This window comes from Periplaneta americana, chromosome 13, assembly GCF_040183065.1.
Source record: "Periplaneta americana isolate PAMFEO1 chromosome 13, P.americana_PAMFEO1_priV1, whole genome shotgun sequence".
In the NCBI taxonomy this organism is placed as follows: Eukaryota; Metazoa; Arthropoda; class Insecta; order Blattodea; family Blattidae; genus Periplaneta; species Periplaneta americana.
The window spans coordinates 36,324,437-36,339,471 of NC_091129.1; the positions used below are offsets into that span (position 1 = coordinate 36,324,437).

Genomic DNA, 15,035 nt, shown 5'->3' on the forward strand with positions numbered 1-15,035 from the left:
CCTTTCGTTCTGCAAGGGAATTTTTCAATGTCACAGTGCACTTCTAGCATTGCAGTGGTCTGTATGCAGATATTAATAGCAAGGAGAGATAGCCTTCACTGCATGGGTCGGCAGACTTGTTTATGCGAGCAGGAGGTCTCTCCGGCCATTGAGATATTCCTCTGGAGTCCAGGATTTAGGCGACGCGATGTCTGAAATAAGGACAAAGTCCTTGGTCTTCATAATCAGCTGTACCCGTCATCACATTTGTAAGGTGTTTAAGAGTTAACATTGTACAGGTTATCCAGAAGGATTTAACGGCACTTACGGAGCTTATTTCCGAAGACATTTTTGAGAGAAAAAAAGTCACATATACATGGGTACAGAGATCAATATTTTCAGAGTTACACTAATTTGGAGATGTCTGCAAAATGCTTTTTAATAATAATAATAATAATAATAATAATAATAATAATAATAATGGCTTTATTTAACCTGGCAGAGTTGAGGCAGCATGACCTTCTCTTACACTCAACCAGGATTGAAACTTACTTACAAAGTTGAACATACAATGGATCGGATTTAAGTAATTACATACATATACGATTAGGTACACAATGAGATCAAAAGAGACAGTTACATACAAATTTACCGCATAAAATAAAAATAAACACAGTGGAATACATATTTATGTTGTTAGAATCAAATACGAATCACACAGAATCAGACGCCTATAATTGAATAAAAGTAACTACACAATAAAAATGAAAATAAACACAATGAAATACACGTTAGTTTTAAATTATAAGTAGGATTCACATAATCAACCCAGAAATCGACAATTGAATAAAATGTACACAATAAAAAATAATAAAAAACACAGTGGAATGCATATTGGTGTTAAGTGATAAATAAACACCATTTACATGATTACACAATAAAAATAAGAAACAAAAAATAAAAATAAATATAGTGGCATACATTGCATGAAATATTTCAAAGCGTTAGGTCTGGCAACTCATCATAAGATATTTTTATAATTTTCATTTGAAAGAAATTAAAGTTCGGCAGTCCTTGACTTCAGGTGGTAGAGAATACCAATGACGAGGAGTAGCAACAGTGAAAGATGAAGAATACAGTGAAATGTAGAGTGGAATTTCTAGCGTATCATCATATTGTGACTGAGTATTTAAGTTATGATAGCGAGAAAGATTGTCGAATCGGACAAATAAGTAAGAGAGTGCACAGGTGTGCAAAATTCGGTATAAGTGAGAAAGAGAATGTAACTTTCTCCTCTAGTTTAACCTGAGCCACCATAATTCATCGAAGAAAGGTGAAATGTGATCGTAGTACGTACATTACAAATGAAACACACACACGCATTATCAACACGTTTCAGTTTCTGGGATAACTCCACCCTGAGATCACAGAATATAGCGTCACAATAATCAATGGGCATAATAAGAGTCTGTACAAGCGTCTGCTTTAATTTAGTTGGATAGTGGTACAATCTTTTTAAAGAGTAAAGGTTGGAAAATACTTTCTTGCATGTGTGTTTGATACGGGTGTCCCAGGTAAGATTAGATTCAATGAGGTTTTGGAGGGTAACAAATGAACCGTTTAGAGCAGAAGTGGCGTAAGTAAAAAATTGGTAATGAGGGTTAAAGTAAACATTCTGTAAAATACATCATAAACTAGCAATTAACATTCAATTTATTTAAACTATTAGTAGTCAGTGGATAGCACGAAGGAGATATTAATTACCACTTTACTCTGTATTTTACAAAATTTTTACTTTAAGCTTCATTGCCCAATTTTGAATTACACCACTTCTGCTCTCAACGGCTCAAATAGAGATTGAACTATCCAGAAGTATAATTTATTCTCAAGCTAAAAATGTATTGTGAATTACTTAGTTACTTCGTACAGAATTTCTTTTTCAATTTTTAACTACAAAATTACATTATCCTTCGCACTTATCACAAAAATTGTTACAAATCATTTCACTTCTAGTGATTCGATTCCTTAAAGTTCAATTTTGCATCCTAGTGTACTGTGTTAAAACGATTACAAGATTTACGTGATTTGTAACAATTGTTGTGATAAATGGGCCGAATCTTGGAAGTCATTTCATAGCGCGATTCACAATATAACATTCATGGGGATACTGGCTTGCCATTATTGAAGCGTCGGTTTTCGTTTTGTCTCAGTAATTCTCAGCTTCAATTACATTGAAAGAGAGAGAAATGGGTGGAGAAATTTTACTCGTGTAATTTTACTCTGCCACTCTAGTTCGAGTCCTCACGGGGGAAGAAATTTTCTAATGAAATTTCGGCCACCATATGGAACCGGTGCCCACAAAGCATCTTGATGCACTTGGAGAGTTACGATTGGTAGCGAAATCCGGTTGCGAAAGCTAGCTATAACGGATGGGGGGGGGGGGAATCATCGAACTAACCACACGATATCTCCATTCTGGTTGGGTAATCGTCCACGTCTGCTTCGGCAGGTGAACGTGAGGCCAGCAGCCGGCTGGTCGTTTTGAGCTCTTCAAGGGTTTGTTGTGCCGCGGAAAAAAAAATTAATCTGCTCTTAAAGAAAAACTGAATATTATTTTACAAACTGCACTGATAAGAATCGTGCTTTGCAGCATAATGGCTGGTGGCTTTTACATAAAGTTTCTTTAATCAGAAGGCGTCCTTTCGACTACATATGCAAGTAATTTATTCCAGCTTATCTTTAGAGTTTCAGTAGAAATTTTAGCCCAGCACGCTGCATTATAAATCGCGTGGGAGCACTAATTTGTAATTATTTGCAAAACGTTTAAATTTTTCGCCGTTTTCAATTCGACGAAGAACTTGAAGTTTTTGTTGCACGTTTAAAGACGTCCGCTTGACAGACATCTCTTAACGTCTGTAATGTGTCCAGTGTCAGTTTCTGAACTGAACGTCATCATCATTGTTCACTAAGCCACGGTACGCTTATAAGTAATTCGTTATCTAGTGAAAGCAAAAGACACGGCTACACGTAGTGCTGCAGTACAAAGTAGTGCTCAACCGTCGAACTGCGACGTGTGAACAACGGTGCAACCCGACAAGTAGCAGCTGCCGAACCAGTTGCCCGCAGCTTCAAAGTGCGACGTGTGAACAGGGTTCTCAGAATTGCAGCCGCAGCATTTTTGATATAGGTTTTGTTAAAACTTTTGCAGCGGTTGCGACCAGTGTTGCCACCCAAATGTGCTAATGATACTTTATAGTATATGGATATATTTTAATGTTTGATGTGATGGAAATAAATTATTTGTAGCATTTACTATATGTACATGCAGTCAGTCAGAGTGTATTTCCTCATAATATAATTTTATTATTCATTTTCTTTTTAATTCTGTGTAGTGTAGTTTCTAACAGGAGTGTTGCCAACTTTGCTTACGAGAATATGCTGTTTGTTATCATTGAACTATATAGGCGTTTTTCTAATAGATTTATAATTAGGGACGACACTTTGTCCCAGTTCGCCACGAAGTTCATTGGTACTGGTGTATAGAGTACCTGTGTTTACTAGTCGATAGGAGCAGTCCAGCGACAGCACGCGACTGTTTGCTGGTATAGATCGGCGGAACGAAAATGCAACGTTTCTAGAAGTTACCACCGCCGTATAGTATGTATGCGCGTAGCATATGCCTTGATTAGTTATATCTATACAATATTACTTACACATATTTACAACAACGACGAGTTAGTCAAATTACACACAAGTATTTGCAATCGATTTACGTACATTATTCTGATATAAACTGTAATCCGTTACAATGTGCATTTTTAAGTGTGAAAAAGAGAAATTCCTTCTGTTTAACTAAAAATATGCTTGTACTGCGAGAAAGTTCGCTCAACGACGCACGATGTTATACATGGGTGCATCTCAAAAGGATTAACAATAGTTACACTATTTACTTTCTCTAGTATTTCTGATGCCAACAAAAATTTCTTTCCTGTTTCATTGGAGAACATCACTCCTACAACAACGTGAGCTACTTATCGTCCCACACCATCCGATGTTTCATCTATAGATACAAGTATTTGGTTACTAGCTATAGCTGTTCGAATGGGTTCAGAGTTTTTTCATATACAGATGATAAATAGGTTGTACGCATTGATGTTATACTTGGCAGTTTTCTAGACGTGTATTTTTCCACAAACCGCTGAAAATGTGGATTACTGAGCTTGCGTATTGGACTATTCGCCGATACCATCATCTCGCACAAGTCATTATAAAACTCATAGTTTGTGAGAGAAATAACGGCAAACGTTCACTATGCTTTTTCGTTTCACAATGCTTTTGCAAATCTTTACGAACATTTACCTTTAGTTCTGTGTTGCACACTTTACAGCTTATATTATCGCCCTCCACACTAAAATACTCACTTCCAAACGCAGTTGCAATAGCATTCAGTTTAGAGCTCTTGCCTGACTACATTGTATTATGTTTACATTACTGCACACAGAGTCACGATCATAACCAACTTGTCTTTAACTGACAACGGCTCCAGTAGAACTGTAGGAACTGTAGGTAAGCCACTACAATGAAAAACAAGCAGGCAGCGGCAGAGAGCAGCATGGGTTCGAAACCTAAACAAATCAAACGAACGTACGTTCGTTCTCCGGTGCAGCACACACAAGCTGCCCTTTCCTTTCACAGTGCAGTACCTTCGAATCAATGGCCTCCGTGACGTCAATATAGGCAAGCAACCACCAACCTAAAACCTGTCCATGCTGGGACAAAGTGTCGTCCCTGTTTATAACCAAATAATGTCAATTTCTGAATAATATTTATGACGGAAAAACAAATAAGAGACCTACTTGAAACAAGGGAGTGCTTGTGGAATTTGCAAATGTCAATTCCCACAAAAAAGTAAAAGGCTTCAGCAGAAATTGTTAGTGCAATACAAATTTCAGAAGAGGAAGTTAAAAAAATCCACTCTCTTCGGGACCAATACAGAAAAGAAGGATTAAAAATAATAATATTCCCCGTTCTAACACTTACGAAAAGTTCTTATACCATAACACTAAGATCATCATAGTTCTCGAAGGATAGTATAACTTCACATTGTTCTCTATTTATATCCTTTCTTTGTCCCAGCACCGTCCAATTTTTGTAGTTTTATAATTAAAAATCTGATAAATAAGCTATCGCTTGAGCTTCATTGTCTGACTTAGTATGATGCACCGAAGTACATATTAGGAGTTCAGAACTAAAGTGAATCAATTCACAAATTTTCATAAATTGAGTTTAATTCATTTTCTGATTATCTAAAGTTGGATCTTTTCCGAGCAGTAATGGGTCAAGTCTTAATTCCACGCATTCACCGATAGGTAACACCAGTCACTTCGCTCAGATTATTTGTTCACGATGTTCTGAGCCATAGTGGATCAAGCCACCAAAGCGTTGCATCAATTAACATCACAATTGTTTACATTTTATAAATCTAGAATTTGAGAATGGAGCAATAAAATTATTGCTAGTGAAATTAGATAATCCACTATAGCAAGTTAACATTAATTCTTATTATCTCAAAACTACGTCTCATGGACTTGATCCACTTTAGTTCTGAACACCTCATATGATATTTTCGTGCAGCAATTCAACATTACCATATAGTGAAGAAAGATTCGATCCGGCATTGGAAATTCAATCCGGTGTGGCTTAGTGGATAACGCGTTAGCACGCAGAGCTGGAAACCCGGGTTCGAATTCCGGTGAGAATTTTTATCCGTTCTACCTTTTCTTCACCTTCATAGTGTGAAACTCTGATGCGAATGTAAGCACAAAATGTACTGAAGAATCAACACGGAGATGCAAAACTGCAACTAGATTGCGACTTGTGTGTTAACAGACTCGCAACCTCTAGTTGCAACTTTGCAGCGCTCGGGTTGCGCAGCACGAAAAGTAGAGTGCAGCGCGCTACTTTTGGCTTTCGTGTGAACACGACACGCAACTTTCACAGCTGCAGTACAAACGTTGCGCAGCAAAAATACCGATGTGTGATCGTACCTTTATGGTGGTTGTAAGCGACCTAAGCTATCTGCAAATGACATGTAGCGAGGGAGGGAACCTCCCCTGTCCACTTCTTTTCCCTTACGTGCAGATTGGTTTCACGAAATACCGAATGGTCTATACAACCCTTCACAGAATTGGAGTTGTTCTGTCTTATCAGCGTATTCCGAATCTCACCAGACCGGTGGACAACAATGACGTCACGCTGCAGCGAAATAGGAACAAAACTGCTGGAAGGATCGATGGCTGTCATGGCGACTGTATAAGTTGTTGTCTGTGCTACGCTAGCAAAATTTTTCGAAATTTCCGTACTGCCATCTCATTCAAAGAAAAGAGAGCATTAACAATTTATTTCTTGAACCAGTAGTAATAACTGATCCGTTGACATGTTCGCTCATAAGCCATTAACATATGGTTTTTACGTTGTGCTCATTACAAACAATACAGCAGAACCAAAGCAGAACACACTGCCATGACGCAACAGTGCACGATGTCATTCGTCTGCTAATTCCCGCCCTATACAAGAACCAATCAGATTCACTGATGGCGGCTGATGGAGACTGTCACCACCTCTGCAAGCTGATGGCACCGGTGCGACACCGGTGGAGCATCAGTGACGCCATCGGTGAAATTCGGAACACCGTGATGCCATCAGATTGCTCAGCGCTGAGATTCGGAATACGCTCTATATGACATGTTTTGTAATTTAATCTGTTAAATTTGTAACCAAATTTCTTCTGGCAATTTTCGCATTTCCAAAAATTATTGGTGTCAACATGTATAATGAACCATCCTGGGACCGAAAATCGCAGTTTTGAAACTTTTCTTTGTATGTCTGTCTGGATGTTTGTTAACTATTCACGCGATAATGGCTGAACTGATTTCTATGAAAATTGGAATATAAATTAAGTTTGTTCTGCTTTACATTTTAGGCTATATGGCATTCAAAATACCTTATTTAAAAGGGGACTAAAAGAAAGCCGGAATTAAATCGAAATATCTCGATATCGATAATCATAAAAAATGTTACATAACAAAGGTTTCTTTAAAAACGAAGCCCGATAAGTGTTATCCTATGCAAAATTTTGATAGGACCGATATTTAACGAGATACAAGAGTTTTAAAATAACAATACATTTTATCAAAACCGCCTCAGACTAATAGGCTACATTGAAATTAAAACAAATGATTCCGTCTATTTAAAGCGGCCTTGCACACAACAAACGGAGATTATTGTTCATTTAAAATTATTTTTATACGGATACAGGCTATTTTTATTCTGTGATGGAATGTACAAACGCTTAACAGTATTAATATACAGAGAATGTTTGTGTGAAGTAATCTCAGAAACTAATTAAACGATTTGGATGATTCCTTAATTATTTGAAATTGTAGTTTCTCTAGATGGATGTAATGCTATGTCAAGACTGAGGTGAGATTAAAATAAATCTTTACGTACACAAAACTTGATATTCTGTCGAAATATTGTATAACTTGATTATTTAAACTTTATTTTGTCCACTTCAGTTTTTTTTTTTTCTACAGAACATAATAGTAGACTATATTTGTAAGAGTTTTGTCGTAAAGATGAATATTTTTACGGGACCAAAAATACAGCACATATTGAGTGAAAATAAGTATGTATTTTACCATTGAGCTCACTGGAGCTGAGTTAATTTGAAAAGTGTCACGAAATGGCGTTCCAGGGAACATAATTTACCCATATTCGTTTCTTATTTTTCTTAAAATAATATTTATGTACCAGTACCATATTTATTTTCATTTTTTCTATTTACATAAATAATTTTTATTTAAATAAACAATGATGCACAACCAAGCGAGTTGAGTCAGACGGTTGAATTTGAGACTAGCATTCGGGAGGTCACAGGTTCAAACTCTGTGGCCGATCAATCTGACTGGAGTTTTCCATGGTTTCTTTTAGTGATAAAGGCAAATGTCAGATAGAGAATGAAGTATTCAGAAGTGTCATTTCTTTAATTGGCTAGTATTCTAAATAATTTCAAAGGCATGTTGGGTCCGATAAGTATAATGCAAGTATCAAATATGTATGGGTTTATTACCGTCAAAATTACTTATCAATAGTCTCACATTAAACCATTATGATATTACATGAAATGGTACATAAAAACTGACGAACGTTTTCGCCATGAACATGGCATCCTCAGGTCACATCAAAGCAATAACACATGATGAACACTTGAAATATTCCTATGTTTAAAACAATCGTTAAAATGTTTAAAAAAGTTGATGTGATAGGCAGTTTAAACATATTATGCCATTTAAAAACATACAAGTAGCATGAAATTTAACACCATACAAAGCATAGAAAAACAAGCAGTGTGCTAATAGATAAATGTACAAAGAAATAAAATAATAATTTGACAATCTTCAGATACAGGTGGGCACAATTCACAAAATAGCGGAACATACTACGGTATGAATTGTGCCCATCTGTATCTGAAGATTGTCAAATTATTATTTTATTTCTTTGTACACTTATTTATTAGCACACTGCTTGTTTTTTATGCTTTGTATGGTGTTAAATTTCATGCTACATATATGTTTTTAAATGGCATAATATGTTTAAACTGCCTATCACATCAACTTTTTTAAACATTTTAACGATTGTTTTAAACCAGAATATTTCAAGTGTTCATCATGTGTTATCGCTTTGATGTGACCTGAGGATGCCATGTTCATGGAGAAACGTTTGTCAGTTTTTATGTACCATTCCATGTAATATCATAATGGTTTAATGTGAGACTATTGACAAGTAATTTTGACGGTAATAAACCCATACATATGTGATACTTAGTATTCTAAAGCTAAAAATGTGTTGTTAATTGCTTTGTACAGATTTCGTTTTCCAATTCTTAACTAAAAATGACATCATTCTTGCTCTTACGCACTCAACATAAGAAATTCTCCTCAAAATACTGTATTTGACTGGTTCTCAGTCAATAAATTAGTATCAATTGTAACAAAACGAACATAATTCAATTTAAATCCTGTCCAAATTCAACCTCGCAAATTTCAAGCGCAATAATTAACAATAGATCCCTATTAGAAACAACAACCAAATTTTTCGGATTAAAATTCGATAATGTGATAAATTGGAAAAATCATATTAAATAAATTACCCACAAACTAAATTCAGCATGTTTTGCTATTAGATCTATGCAAAAGATAGTAAATATCAACACCTTAAAAACAATATACCTTGTATACTTCCATTCGGTAATGATTTTTAGAATAATATTCTGGGGAAATTCCACAGAAAGTAACAGTATATTCCCATTACAAAAAAAGAGTAATTAGAATAATAGTAGGTGCCAAATCTAGGGAATCGTGTAGGATTATTTAAAAAAAACTACTAATAATGCCGATGGCTTGTCTGTATATTTTATCGTTAATAATCTTCCTCGTATATAATCGTGAAAACTTTGTAACTAATTCAACAGTTCATAGCATAAATACACGTCAAAAAATGACTTTCATACTCCATCGGCAAGTCAATCGTGCTATCAAAAAGGAGTGCGTTATATGGCAGGAAAAAATTTTAATAGCCTCCCTATCTATATAAAAAATGAAACTCAAAACATAAGAATATTTAGGGCCAAATTAAAGAAGTACCTAATTTCTCAAGCTTTCTATTCTGTAGGTGAATTCATGACATTCAATAACGCTTCATGAAATTGATACTAAAACTTTGTGTGGTACTACCGTATTAGATTATATTGTAAACCTCGTCTGTATACATTTCATCTAGACTGTGACTATAAATTAAGACTTTATAATAGTATTAAGTTTTTTTGACTTGTTCCATATTCTAGTTGTGAAGCAATGTACGAATACCATGGAATGGTAATAAATACAACACAATACAATACTTATCACAAAAATTCTTACAAATCATACGACTTTAGGAAACTGATTCTTTACATTTTAATTATGTATGCTAATATATAGTCTTAAAGAATTTACAAGAGTGGAGGAATTTCTAACAATTGTTGTGATAAATGTCTAACACAGCACCTATGGAATTCGCAACATATTTTTAGCTTCAGAATATTAGCTAATAAAAGAAACGTTACTGCTGAATAGTTCATTCTCTATTTGTAATATTCTTTTACCCTTAAAACACAAGAATAATGGTATTCTACTAACAACTTCAAATTAGTGTAATATCGAAAATATTGAGATTAGGACAAATGTTTATATGACTTTTTTGCTCAGAATGTCTTCGGAAGTAAGCTCCGTAAGGAACGGTAAATCCTCGTGAATCACTCTGTATATTTCCACTATCGTGTTTTAAAATAACATGCGATAAAAGAATTGGCGTATATTCAATTTTGTGAGACATTATACAAACATGTTTCACAGATTTCATATTATAACACAGTCTGCAAGGAAACAAGTCAGTGAGAGCTGGGAACCACGGAGTGACGGACGTCTGCAAATCTGTGAGTTGAGCCCGAACTAGTTAACTACGAATTCATACCACATAACGTCATATAGGGTAGTCACTGTTAGTTCAACAGACAGCTGTTTTCTCTTCTTCTTAATGAGTATAACCTAATTCCAGAATGCAGTGGTATTTCGAAGCACATGTATTAATTTTATTAGGTCTTCCATACAACTGACTCAGTTAAAATCCTCACGTTTTTGGTTTCATTCTGACTTGATGAAGTAGTCTGAAACTAATGTACAAGTGAATGTTATAGAAGGAAAGGAACTAAAAGGAAATGGTGAGTAAATGGCATTATCTCGAAAAATAAACCTCTACCACCTATGTACATTATAACCGATGTCGTTATTCGTCGGAGTATAATTTAACCAGAGTCGTCGGCTTCAATGAAATACTTCAGTAGTTGGTAGCTGTTATATCATGGCGTTTTATGATGTATTGAATAAGAACAGAGCTTTGGCTTCTAGTCTTCATAATGCAAGAATGTAATGCTGAAGTGCGGCAATTTCACAGAAAATAATTATTTCCATGTTTGGAAGAAGGATGTTACAATTCAAAATTGAGCAGTTTTGAATTACTGCTATAGAAGGAATCATTTTGAGATGCACTTTTAACTGGTAAATTGTCATAACTCAGGTTCAAAAATTACCCGCTAGAGGATAGTTAAGATGTCGTTGCGCTCATAGAATTTTGTAATTAATTTAATAGCAACAATGGCATATTTCAATAGTACTTTAGATCTTGCCTTGTTATCACTGCACTTTTTGCACGAAGAACTCTACAGCTTGCGTTGAAAATGTATTGTCGAGAAGAGAGAACTAAGATTCGTTTTGTTTGTACCAAGAGAGTATTATTTTAGAATGTGACGTTAATTATGAAAAAGTAAGCATAACCAGATTCCCATAATATAAATTCAAGAGTTACATTTGGAAACATGACTCTTTGGATGAAAATTATTATAAGCCCAGAAAGTCATATTTTGAAATACGACGGTCTTAAAGAAGTACCCTATAATATCCAACCCCTGGAGTTATTATTTCTACTTATGTCGTTATTGCAATTAATCTTGAAGTAATTTTGAAAGAATCAATTAAAATTAAACTGACTTATGACACTCTTGCTGAAAATAAATTAGAGACATGCAAGAGTAGTTTGTAATATATAGATTTATAACGTTATTTTAGCAATTTATTATGACATTATTTCAACTTAAATCACAGATTTTTAGATTATAAATTTTCGTAGTTTCACCGTTTGAGTGTAATCGTGATATGTCTAGGAAAGCAAATGGTGAATGAAGCTAATCCTGGAATGGAATTTTAGTATGTGCTCGTGGCAGTAGACCATCCACAGCCTTCTATTTCTAACGCAGTAACCAAAAAAGTGTCCGAGTCTGCAAGTTATTCTTAATGAATTCATTATGTTAATAGTCGTCTCATATAAACGGCAGGTACTGGAGAAACAAGACTAGGCAGCGAATGTTCTTATCCTCTTCAATCCTATTGAAGAGGATACTATACATAATTTTGTTTTAATTTTTATGCAGTGTCAAGGATAATTTTGAAAAATTAAATATCGTAGAAATGAAGAGTATCACTTTTTCATAATTTCTATACCTGAATTATAAATTATAATTTAAAATTTGTGGCACCAAGAATCAAAATTGCCCCAAAATTTGATTTTCTGTGAAGACTTGATTTGGAATTTTTGGAACCCCAGAATGATTATGTGACCGATTTTTTTTTTCAATTAAAAAAAATATATATAAATTCGGGAATGAAGAGGTTATGGAAGGGGTTAAAAGAGGGAAGCACTGTAAGCAGCCAAGAAGCGATGCGAATATCATAGAAGGTATTAGACAGTTCACTGAATCTATACCAAAAATTCAGTCATTACAAGCTAGCAAATACTTCAAGACATTTATCTGATGGTAGTAAGACCAATTCAGAAATTTATGAAGATTACGTGGCACATTATCTGGAAAAGAATGTCGAGCTTGGGTACTACACTTTGTTTTCCTTTTGTTTACTACTGAATTTAACAAATAATTTGTCGTCCCGAAAAATATCAATGCGATCTCTGTACTTAATACGTTAATAACGAGGAGAAGAAAAGAAACGAATGGAAGAAAAATGCAATTACAATTTGATTGAAAACGAATGCTTGTATCCCGTACTGACACGAGAGGTGATACAGATTGCGGAAGACGTACTGTAGTTATTTCAGTTTACGATTTACAAGCAGCAATGCAACTGCTCAAAGGTGATGTATCAGTCTTCTATTAAAAATCAGAATTAAACATACTGAAGTTAAATGCCTATAATTTTACAATTTAATTTCTGCGAAAATAAATAATTATACATTACGTTTTATTTAACTACGCTCGCAACTGCCGAGGTTATATCAGCATCATCGGTGTGCTGAATTTTGTCCCGCAAGGGTTTTTTTACATGACAGTAAATATACTGATATGAGCTTGTCGCATTTAAGCACACCTAAATGCCATCGACCTGGGCCGGAATCGAACACGTAACCTCGGGCACAGAAGGCCAGGACTCTACTAACTGCACCATCCAGAGAGACAATTCCTTGAATGTTATGTCTGCGTTGAATACGTTACGCATATATGTGTGGACGAAATGCGAAGATGTAGCCTATACTTCTGAACTTGAAAGAGAAAGGTGGCAGAGATATTTCATATTTTACTCCGACATTTGCGCATGCCAGAAACAAAAATTAAATGTATGATAGCTGGGTATCTCTACGCAGTCCAGATCCTTAATGTAGGAAATATCACCCACAAATAGCTCATAACGGGGAACAGCAGAGGCATTTATTTCAGTGATTAGAACTTCGAGGAAGACCGGAGAATCATTTGGCGCAAATGAGATGTGTTACGAAGATTTCTATGACACGAAACAGCTGCAGATGGACGTAGGCCCTATTAATATGGGAGTTGTAAAGATTACTTACTTACTTACTTACTTACTTACTTACTTACTTACTTACTTACTAGCTTTTAAGGAACCCGGAGGTTTATTGCCGCCATCACATAAGTCCTCCATTGGTCCCTATCCTGAGCAAGATTAATCCATTCTCTATCATCATACCCCACCTCCCTCAAATCCATTTTAATATTATCTTCCCATCTACGTCTCGGCCTCCTTAAAGGTCTTTTTCCCTCCGGCCTCCCAACTAACACTCTATATGCATTTCTGGATTCGCGCATACGTGCTACATGCCCTGCCCATCTCAAAAGTCTGGATTTACATTGTCATTACTAGTTATGTGTAGGCTCTCTTTTCCAATAGTCGGTTTAAAAATATCCTCCCGTCCTACTTTAGCGTTGAAATCCCCCAATAAAATGTTCATGTGATATCTAGGTAACTGATAAAAAGTCTGTTCCAATTTCTCATAGAAGCTATCCTTTATATGGTCGTCTTTCTCTTCTGTAGGGGCATGAGCATTTATAACTACGATATCGCACCATCTACCCTTAAGTACTAAATACGATAACCTATCACTGATAAATTCGACCTTTTTTACTGCTGATTTTATTCTTTTATGAATAAAGAATCCTGTTCCTAATTGGTGATTATCGTTTCCTTCCCCATAATACAACAAATAATCTCCTATTTGTGTTATGCCGTTCCCATCTAACCTAACCTCCTGTACTCCCACAAAGTCTATTCTATATCTAGCTAGTTCTTTTGCTACTAATGTTACTCCTGTTCTATATAGACTTGTAACATTCCAAGTACCAAATCTCAAATCCTCATTCCTTTGCTGTGGTCGTGCCAGAGAATCAGTCCCATTCCGAGGCTTATTTGAAGGATTCGTAAAAAACTGTTTTTTTACGGTGATGGCTTGTTAGCCCTTCGCCCAACCCCCAAGCTGAAGGACCACTCCTCATCGGCTGTCCGCGACTGCTTATTCAATATATTCACAGCTACCCTCCATATCTACCTAGCTACCTAGAAGAGCACGTTGTCCTGTGGTTTGACTCTTACCTTAATGGCCGCCAACAAAGTGTGATAGCTGGAAATCGTTCTTCCCCTTGGCAGGCCGTGAGGTCAGGGATCCCACAGGGATCAGTTCTTGGCCCTTTACTATTTACAATTTATATCAACGACATATCAGAATCTCTAAAGTACTGCCGACACCATCTCTATGCAGACGACCTTCAAATATACATAAAAATTCCACACTGACGAAGTAAATGCTGCAATAACTAAAATTAATGACGATCTGGACTCAATCTGGACATGGACACGGAAATTCCGACTTGAACTAAATCCAGAAAAATCACAGTCAATCATTGTGAGCCATTCACGTTTGTTAAGCACTATTACCATACCAAATTTGTCCCCGATTAAAATACACGACACCGAAATTCCGTTCAGTGAATCAGTAAAGAATCTAGGTATTTATATGGATAAAAGTTTAAATTGGAACATTCAAGTTGCAGAAACTTGCAAAAAGGTATTCTCATTAATCCACTCGTTTAGACGATTGAA

At 35.6% G+C, this 15,035-nt stretch overlaps 1 protein-coding gene across 4 annotated transcripts in view; it reads left to right on the forward strand.

Moving 5' to 3' along the window:
- Positions 1 to 15,035, forward strand: part of LOC138711795 (alpha-tocopherol transfer protein-like) — a 57,720-nt gene that overhangs the window by 11,057 nt on the left and 31,628 nt on the right. Inside the window, exon 1 of one of the 4 annotated variants that reach the window (XM_069843024.1) lies at positions 10,431 to 10,513. The exons of 2 other annotated variants lie outside the window; for them this stretch is intronic. The gene's annotated coding sequence lies outside the window, so the exon portion shown is untranslated. One more of the 4 variants, XM_069843025.1, reaches the window with a different exon arrangement.